Source organism: Microtus ochrogaster, unplaced genomic scaffold (genome assembly GCF_000317375.1).
Source record: "Microtus ochrogaster isolate Prairie Vole_2 unplaced genomic scaffold, MicOch1.0 UNK5, whole genome shotgun sequence".
Taxonomy (NCBI): Eukaryota; Metazoa; Chordata; class Mammalia; order Rodentia; family Cricetidae; genus Microtus; species Microtus ochrogaster.
The window spans coordinates 12493654-12503941 of NW_004949103.1; the positions used below are offsets into that span (position 1 = coordinate 12493654).

Below are 10288 nucleotides of genomic sequence, written 5' to 3' on the forward strand. Positions count from 1 at the left end.
AATCTTCAATAATTTAGCTTTGTTCTACAAAGATCATATTGGTTCCTAAAGTTGGAAATGAAGGCCAGAATGGAAATCTTTGGTAGAGGAAAGCTTGAGTTTTGAGGATGTGGGAGGGTTGCTGATAGAATCAGTAATAGCAGGGCCAGATTGAAAGATTTTGGAAAAAGGCAATGACAGAGACTTTTTAATATGACATAAACATAAGTTTGTAAGTGGAGGTGAAGCAACTCAAAACAAATATTTGTATCATACATCATTTTATAATGTATAAATCAAATCATCACAGGATATATGAAACAGATTGCTTTATACTAGCCCATGGGATAAGCAAAAGTGGAAAATGTCTCAGTGTGGAGGGGCTTGTGAATGTGAAAAGAAAATAGATGGTAACTAAGTTTGTTTTCAGGAACCCTGAAAAAAGGAATGAAAACATTTTCTCACTGCTAACAAAGGAAGCATGGGTTTATTTGTACAGGCCAGATAACTACACCGTTTTATAATCTCCCTGAATGCATTTACACACTTGTAGAAACAGTAATATTTCTTCCCCCTGCCTTCTAGATCCAGCTGAAAGATAAAATTGTGACTGTGATGTAAGATCTGTGTCTGTAGACAGAAAACAGCAAGGCTGATGGGGTAGGTGGCATGGGGAAAAGTCTATCCAACAAATAATGGAGATTTGCCGATGATGGTGGAATAGTTGAGTCTTTTTTGATGTAATCCCAGCTGAGGTCTTGTGGTTACCTGAAACAACATTAGGAATGAGGAGGAAGATATATGTATGACAATCACTGTTAATTCTATAGATAAGTAGTCTTTCAAGTAGAATCCTTGTTTCTTTGAGTTGCTACAGAGAGAGGAAAGTGTAATAAAGCAATCGTATTTGTTGGTCTGGGTAGATCTGGAACCCCAGTGAAACTAGAGGCACCTATGTAGCCTACATGTAGCTTCTAGGATGGTCAGTTGATGAGAAAAATTCTTTTTTTTTTTTTTTTTTTTTTTTCTTTTTTTTTTTTTTTTTTTTTTTTTTTGTAAGGAAAACATTACTTTATTACAAATTTCACACTAGAATGATAGTCAGTGCAGAAATGCTGCCTGGTGCCATTAAGCAACGATTCAACCATGTTATGCCCAGGGTTCACACCTTTATCTACACACAAACTTTCTTGTTTCTGTGAGCATAACACAGTGAAGCAGAACATTGAGTTGAGACCTGACACCCGCAATGGATGCTTTTACAGGCTGCACTGTAGAGAAAAGCAGGTGAGTAACCTTTGCCTGGGGGACATTATGTAACCAATCAATAACTTAGAGACCGACAGTCTCCACTGGTTTCCAGTGTGCACAGGGCTGGCTGCAGGCGGCACCATTAGGAAGTGCCCTCCGTGTCCACATCCTCCTGTAACTGCTGTACCATTTTTTCCTCCAGCTCTTTCCTTTGCCTGCAAGAGGAGCCCGAATAAGATGGATGTTCTGTTTGACTTCTTTGATATCCTGAACCTTCTGTAGCTCTTTGTTTTTCTTCAACCTGATCATTATAAACTTAGCCTGCCGTTTCTGTTTGATCTCTTCAACCCTCTTCATTGCATCAATAGTTTTATACCATAGCTCTTACTGGTACTTCACAGGTTCGTTTCTAAGTTTTTCAAATTCAAATGAGTTGTCCGCTGTGAGCTCCTTGCCAGCTGCCTTCCGGAAGGCTTTAGTCCACCTGACCTTGCGTGGATTCCGCTTCTTCTTGAAGTTTCTATGACACTTGGATTGGCAAAATCGGAACACCTTACAGTCGTTGTGGACGAACATCATGCCGTGGCCAGGGTAGATCGGCCCGGTACAGAAATAACATTTCTCGATCCTCGTGTTGATTCCGCGTGGGCCCCACCTTCCAGGCCAATTAGAAAAATTCTTTCCAATAAAAGAAATTAATACATATTCCTATATTTTAATTCATATGTTTAAATATAGTTCAAGTTTACAATATTTAAGAATGACCTGGAATAAAAATGCAATGACTTTGATCAGAAAAAATGGCAATAGGTCACAATGTGTATGAAAAGTATAAGAAAATATTTAACCTTATCAATCTTATTGAGCAGTTGAACCTTGTGAAATCGTGATTATCTTGGTTGTTTTAGATACAGTTGGCATTCTACTGCATGACGTCATATTTCATATTTGTCACAGTGGGATAAAACCATGTAAAAAATGGCATGCGGCAATGGGGATCATTTATAAAACTTTTGATCTAGTTGGTATATCTAAACTTTAGATATAAAATAAATATTTTGAAAATTCTTTATTAATGATACATTCCAAGTTGGCCATGAGTTTGGTTAAGTGATATTTCCAGAATATTTCAGAAAAAAGAAGATTCTGAGAGAATGCCAAAGATAATTTCCCCTGTCTCCCTCTAAGTCGAAAATGTTTTCCTCTTAAAATATTTGGCCACAGAGAAAATTAGAATACATATATTTTCAGATCATTTAGTGGTTGTATATTTGCTATTTTGCTTCATACAACTGAATACAATTTGAATGTACACACTGTAGGATCTCTAAAACTTAACATTAATTCATAGAGATTGGCACAAAATTATTAATCACAGTATGATTAGTAAATGTTTGAATAATACTAAAATTAAAAACTATACAGGTCTAGCCTTTAGTACTTAAAGTGCAGAGTAAATACCATAATTAAAAATCTAAAATATTTGCATTATAATTAGGAAGTAACAAATCGCATCATGCATTTGTCTAAGCTATTAAACATTTACCATGTTCCAGGAACTGTCTTCATTGAATATTTTAATGCTTAAATGTCTATAATAAGAGAGTAAATATTAATATTGGAATGACAGCACTTATTTAAATCACAAATTTATTTTAGTGCAATAATTGATTCAATAAATATTCAAAATAAATATAGAGTAAGAAATAAAACAATATAAGTTTTAAATTAAAATCCCCTTTCAATAATACAATTTTTTTTAATTTCTAAATTTTGATCCTCAGTAAGCTGTTCATTATATTTATAGACTTATAGACTTCTGTGTTTAAAGTGGGGAAAACTAAGTTATATAGCTAATAAATAATATATCCCATACCCAGCTGAGGAATAATTGACAATTGATAGCTGATGGCGGACAAAATCTTCCTTGTCTTTAAGAGTATGGCCACCATCTGAAAGTACATGGACAGAACAAACTAGACTCAATGGCTAAAAAATCCACTACTGCTATTCACTAAACTAATGCAATTTCAAATTATATCATTATGCTTTGTACATCCAGATAAGTATAGATCTCAATTCTTACCCAAGAAACTTCCTTCTGCAACAGATAAAAACTATTGAAGAGATCCACAAATGTTCAAAATACAGAGAATGAGTGATTTTAGGGTGCCCAACCTCATCTGAGACATCGACAATGAAACCCTACACCAAAAGTTCAGAATAATTCATGGAAGAGGGAGCAGAATGACTGTCAGAACAGGGCACTTGATGCTAGGTAGCCTGTTCAAGACATGTTGCATCTATGAAATCTCAACAACATGTTTGCCTAAATGAGGTCTGCATCATGATGATAGTTTTGAGATTCCAACATGGATGGGCACTATTTTTCAAGTTCTCACCCACAGACGACTAATTATATAGGGAAAATGCCGCGCACCGCGCCCCCGTGTCTGTGCTGTGTTGCTGGCACCCAGTTCGCGAGCTTCGGGCAAGGGGGCTGGAGGTTAAAATACACAAACACACACAGACAGAGAGACAGCGACACGGGTCATCCTTCAGTTCAAGAATGGCCCCTTTATTCTGTTCAGGGGCAGATTATATAGAGCTAGCCATGCCCCAGCCAAACCTACCAGAAACCACTCTCCTGCCATCAGGAACTCCTGAAGGTCTCGTGCTCAGAGCAGCTGTAGGCACTCAGATCAGGGGATTACAAGAAATTCAGGATCTGGGGTCTCACTGCTCCCAACGGTAAAATCCATTTTCTTCAAGGACAAGCTCTTTGATAGGTTTTCCAATCCCAAAGGCTCAGTCATAAATACATGTACATGCACAATACTAAATGGGTTTGATGGGTTATAAATAATTAAAAATTGTAATTAAGAAATAAGTCAAGAAATACAGAGGACGTTGGATTGGTGAGACATGGAAAGAACTTGGAGTGGGAAGAGCATGAAATAGATATGGTATAAACATAGCATCCATGCATAAAATTCCTTATAATGTTTTGACTTAAAAAGGTTATTTCATGAATATAAAGTGTACATGGACTCACACGAGCAAATACACATGAGCATGCTCACACATGCACATGCATGAATGATGTGAGATTCCCCTCTAAATGCTGTGAATACAGTTGATTAAGGTATAAAACTGCTTTGGTCTCTTGCAGCACAGAATAGGGCAAGGTGGGAATTCCAAGAATAGAGAGTAGGCAGAGTCAGGTAGAAGCCATATAGCCACCAAAGGAGACAGACACTGAATGCTGGACAGAAACTTAACAATAGGCCACAACCACATGGCGATACACAGATTAATAGAAATGGGTTACTTTAAGATATAAGAGTTAGCTAGAAATATGCATAAACTATTGGTCAAACAGTATTACAATGAATATAGCTTCTGAATAATTATTCAGGTCTGGGTGTTGACGAATGAACGAGCGGCCTTTTGCCAACACGTGCACATACATACACTGAAATCATTTTTTTTTTTTTTTGCCAGGGAAATCACTAAGACACTGAACATAGAGATTTACCCACTTGAGAAGCATTGGGAATTCAGTTATCTGAACCAGCTAATGCCTAACAGACAATAGCATCATTTTATATTCGTTAATGAAATGGGTTCAAGTAGGAAGAACTAAGATGAGGACTACTGCTTATCTCAGATGCCAGGATTTCTGTGAAATTAATTTTCAGTCTCAAAATTATCAGGTTCCTAATATTATCTGCTCATCTCTTTCAAACACAGAATTGCTTCCCTTGGTCCCCAGTGTGGGAAAGAGTCTGTGAAAATAGGGGGAATAGAGCTGCAACAAAATCCAGTGCGCAAACTGTCTGTCACGTCATTGGAAGGGTTAGAATACAGTTGGATGGTAGCCTTGGGAAAACTGAGATTGAAACAGTGAGTAAGGCACAGTTAACCCACTCTAGCCACTCAAAGAGGTCATTAATAAATTAGAAACACTCAGCCAGAATAAACACATTGATCAACGTCATTAGATATGTCTATGTCACATCGGTCCTATTTCATCATGATAGGAGACCACCAAAACTTTTCATGCGAAGACTCTTGAGTATTCATGAGACACTCAATTTGTGGCGCTATACACAGTGGTGTACTGAAGGGACAGGAATGGTGCCATTTGGGGAATTTTAATTCTGTGAGTACAGTGAGAAATGTCTCTGAGAACATCTCATGAATTTATAACCAATCCCAATCAGTTTTATTAGAAACCAGCTGTTTACTGATCTGCTTGAGAGAGAAAAAAAACACGAATCAGAGAACCTTTAAGAAATGGGATGGTACATTAAGATGAGGCAGGACCAAGAACACTGCATCAAGGCCGAGCAAGGCATCCCACCATAGGGAATAGTCTATAAAAAGCCAGCTCATGCATCAGGGATACATCTGAGTCCCACTGCCAGGTGCCTCTCAAACAGACCAAGCTACACAACTGTCACCCACAAGCAGAGGGCCTATGGGTTCCCACTAGCTTGGATCTACTGTCTCTTGACATCCTGTGACCTGCCGCCTTATTCATATAATTCTTTCTCCCTCTCTTTGACTTGACTCCCAGATGCTGGCCTCATGCTTGGCTGTGAATCTATGCATCTGCTTTCATCAATAACTGGATGAAGATTCTATGAGTGTATTCACCTAATTATAGGGAAAGGCCAGTTTAAGCACCGTCTTCACTATTACTAGGACTGTTAGTTGAGGTCATCTTTGTGGATTCCTAGGAACTTCCCTAGAACATGGTTTCTCCCTAGTCTTATAAATGTTTACCCTGTAGAAGGAGTGGATAAGGGAGGTGGGTTGGGGAGGAAGTGGCAGGGAAGCAGGAGAAAAGGAAAGAAGGGAATCTGTGGTGTTCACATAAAATGAATAAAAAATTAAAATAAAAGAGAAAGGGGCTGAAGTCTACATCTCTGGGAGCTGATGCTTTCTGGTGCTGCTGTTGACAAAGAACTCCCCCTTCTTTAATCAACTCAGTTTATTCACATTCCACCATAATGCATAGACCAAGATGAATCTTAAAACATGACACTGACAATGTAAATAAATGGAGACAGTATTTCTAAATTAAAGGAGATTGCAACTTGGCATAAACTAGAAATAACAGAGAAATAGCACTGCTGGCAACACTTGAATAAAAGTTTGAAGTTTACCAGATATTGTAGAATAATACTCTCAGAAATATTATATTGAAAAGATATTGATTTCAATAATTGTGTTTGAAGAAATTTTAGATTGTGTGTGTGTGTGTGTGTGTGTGTGTGTGTGTGTGTGTGTGTGTGCGCATAACTTGTATGGGGGGTATTGACAGACTTGAGATGTATGTGTCAGATTGCCAAGAACTTGACTGACAGTTTGTTGTGAGCCATGATGTGGGTGCCAGGAACCAAACCTGGGTGTTCTAAACGAGTGGGAGGTGCTTTTAAGTGAATAATATATATATATAGCCCCAAGTATCTTGTTTAAAAATACATTGAACTAATTATATAAAATATCAAGAAATGATTAGTGGATATAGCTTATAAGTTTAGAAACATATTTAAATCATCTTTCCTATTGTGCATAAGAAAAAAATTCAAAGTTCACAGGCAATCTCATTAGCTATCATTTGAAATGAAATCTTGAAAGTCTGACATTTTCAAATATCTGCTTTGTTATTTCCCATAGCAAAATGAGGTTTGAAAATGACATGCTTGAGCCAAGAGAGGAAGGGACTGTGGGTTTTGTGGCTTTCAAATTGTAGAAGGGGAAGGCATTGTCCAAAGCCATAGTCATGACTTCTCAGGCAGGAAGACTCTGGTGGTACTTAATCTAAGGCGAAGACACAGGAAGTATTTGCCATTCCTCTTTGATTTTATTCTTGTCTAAAAGCAAGCTGTGGAAAGTATATGGGAAAATACGGGAAAGAAAACCCATCTTACAATGCAAAGCTTCAGTCACAGTGTCATAAAGCCATGTTTGAAATGAACACCAAGGGTGTGTACCAGGTGTAAAAAAGCAGTAGTCACATAGCTATGGTGGTAATCAGCTACCTGACATCTGGCAAAAAGACTGGGGTGAGCCACTGGGTTTGATTTCTTCACTTTCACTGAATATTTATGCTTAGCACCTAAATTTTAAGCACAGGATAGTTTCTGGAAATGTACTCTTCTTTAAGAAGCTGTTTCATTTGTGTACAGGAAACATCTGGAGCAAGAGAAATGGATTTACTGGCTTCCCAGACAGATGACATCTGTACTATTTTGTTAAGGAACTGCAGTGAGTGGTTAGGCCTTATTTGAGGGTTCTCCTAAATGTATGTGTCTTTGCCAGCATTTCTCAGAATCTAGCCTGAAAGAGGATAAAAGATACCACAAAACACATGTCATTAAAGTGAACAGTGTCTCAAATTCAGTACCTGGAATAAAGAAAAATGTATTTAAAGTTAAATAACACTTTCCATATGCTACTGCTATTAAAGAAGTCCTTTATTTCAACATACTTTGGATAAATATAATTTATTAATTGAACTTGGTCTATGGTTTTGGTCTCTGCTTTCAGATAATCTACTTCAAATGAAATCAGAAATCAAAATAATTACCTCAAAATAGTGATTTTTGTTTAAAATGATTTATTGGGAACTCATTGCATGACTCTCCATAAACATAAGTTTTTGGTTTATAAAGACTCCATATTAATGATTACTACATTGGCATTAAAGATAAAAGACTTAAAATAATGAATACCTTTTGCTTTGTTGAACAAAAAAGAAGAACCTACAATATTATCAATCAAAATATACCAAAAGTAGAATAATATTTAATTAACTTTTATATGCAAATAGAAAGTAGTCTCATGATATTTAAGATTAATGTGGTGAGGTGTTATTGAACTAATTAAAACTATTTTCTTAGACAGTAAGTAAAATGAGTGGGCTTACTATATGTTAATAATACTTTCCCACTACAGAGCCATAAAACTATGGATGTGTGTCTGTGTGTGTCTGTGTTTGTGTCTGTGTTAATCTTCATAGTAAACTTGACTAGACATAGAATCACCTAGAAGACCATTCTCTGGTGTAACATGAGGGTCTGCTTGTTGGGTTTCTGTCTTGCCCAGTTCCTACAGCCAGTAAACCCCCAAAGAAAATTCACACAGAGAGTCTACATTAATGATAAACTGATTAGCCCATTAGCTCAGGCTTCATATTAGCTCTTATAACTTATGTTAGCCCATTATTCTAGTCTATGTTAGCCACATGGCTCGGTACCTTTTTTAGCAGGGAAGGTCACATCCTGCTTCTTCTTCAGTGGTCTGGGCAGGACTGGAGGGAATGGGCTTCCTCTTTCTTAGAATTCTCCTGTTCTCATTGCCTCGCCTCTACTTCCTGTCTGGTTGACCCGCCTGGCCAATCAGTGTTTATTTAAAACATGATTGACAGAATACAGACAATTCTCCCGCACCACTCTGGGAGTATCTATGAGGATGTTTCTATAGAAGTTTAACTGAGAAGATGTACCCTGAATGAGGGCAGCACCATTCATGGTTCTGGACTGAAGGGGAAAAACAGAGGAATCCAGCTAAGCTGAATGTCTTAGTCATTGTTCCATTGTTGTTCCATCTTAGTCATTGAGATAGCATGACAAGGCAACTCTTACAAAAAGGAAGCATTTAATTGGGGGCTTGATTACAGTTTCAGAGTCTTAGTCCATGATCATGATGGAGGGGAGTAAGGGGTGTCTTGCACACAGGCAAGGAGGAAGTTGCTGAGAGCTGCATCCTGATCTGTAGTCAGATAGTCAGCAAGAAAACCTGGGACTGAGGTGGGCTTTTGAAGCCTCAAAGCCCACCCCTGTGACACTCTTCCTCCAACAATAACACACCTCCTAATCTTTTTCAAATGGTGGCTCTCTCTGTTGACTAAGCATTTAACTGTGAGCTTATAGAGGCCATACTTATTCAAACCACCACACGCAAGTATTATGCATCTGCTTCCTGACTTGCATACAATGTGACTTTGACTGCTTTTCTCACTGACAAGTCAAGTCCTTCTCTTTCCTTCACTCCTTTCCGGTTATAATGTTCTATATCATCAGACTGTGATGCCAAATAAACTCTGCTTTCCTTAAGCTTCTTCTGGGTTGCTACATGGTCACAGCAACACAGTAACAAGCAGAGTGAGTGTTGGAGGGCAGATTTGTTTACAAAAGACAAACAGTTTCCCCAAGGAGTATTCTCAGTATTAGGTGTGTTCTATTTGGATTCATAGGTGCTCTAATTTTAAGGATTTTTATGGCTGTAGGAATCAGACTTCTGTAGAGGAATGTGTTACAGCTATGGAATGGTGAAGATGTCCTCACTTTTCTGGAAGCCAGGCTATACTTAGAGTCACAACAGAACAGCTCTGGAGAGGTAGAGCCTCCACAGGACATCTCTGGAGGCTGAAGCCACAAAAGGACACCTCAGCCCTGGAGGGAAAGTGTCCTGACTTACTTTGAAGCCAGGCTATCAGAAAGTAGGGTGTGGTGGGGGTGGTCTACCCACAGGATATAGCAATCCCACTCTTTAAAAAAAAAATTATTGATTTTATTGAGCTATACATTTTTCTCTTCTCCCTTCCTACTCCTCTGGAGAGCCACTACAATTGAGATCTGCTCTGTTCCCTTAAGGGGATGTCCTAGCAGAGCTATCCACTTCTTCTTCCACCCAATATACTACTTCTTTTGTTAGCACTCTGCTAAAGGAGAAGCTTCTGCAGAAATGTAATAATCTCCTCAGGCTCCGGCAAAAATTTGTTACTTTTTCTGCCAGCCTTGCTCACCCTGCCTTTCGAAACGTCCAGCAAAGTTATTCTTTCTTCTCAGCCTATTTATTTATTTATTAAATATTTCTGCCTCCTCCCTGCCACCGCCTCCCATTTCCCTCCCCCTCCACCAATCAAGTCCCCCTCCCTCATCAGCCCGAAGAGCAATCAGGGTTCCCTGCCCTGTGGGAAGTCCAAGAACCACCCACCTCCTTCCAGGTCTAGTAAGGTGAGCATCCAAACTGCCTAGGCTCC

General features: G+C 38.4%; 1 pseudogene; it reads right to left on the reverse strand.

The window, feature by feature from the left end:
* Nucleotides 1-1281: 1281 nt before the first annotated feature.
* On the reverse strand, nt 1282-8774 carry LOC102001510 (annotated as a pseudogene).
* Nucleotides 8775-10288: the final 1514 nt, after the last annotated feature.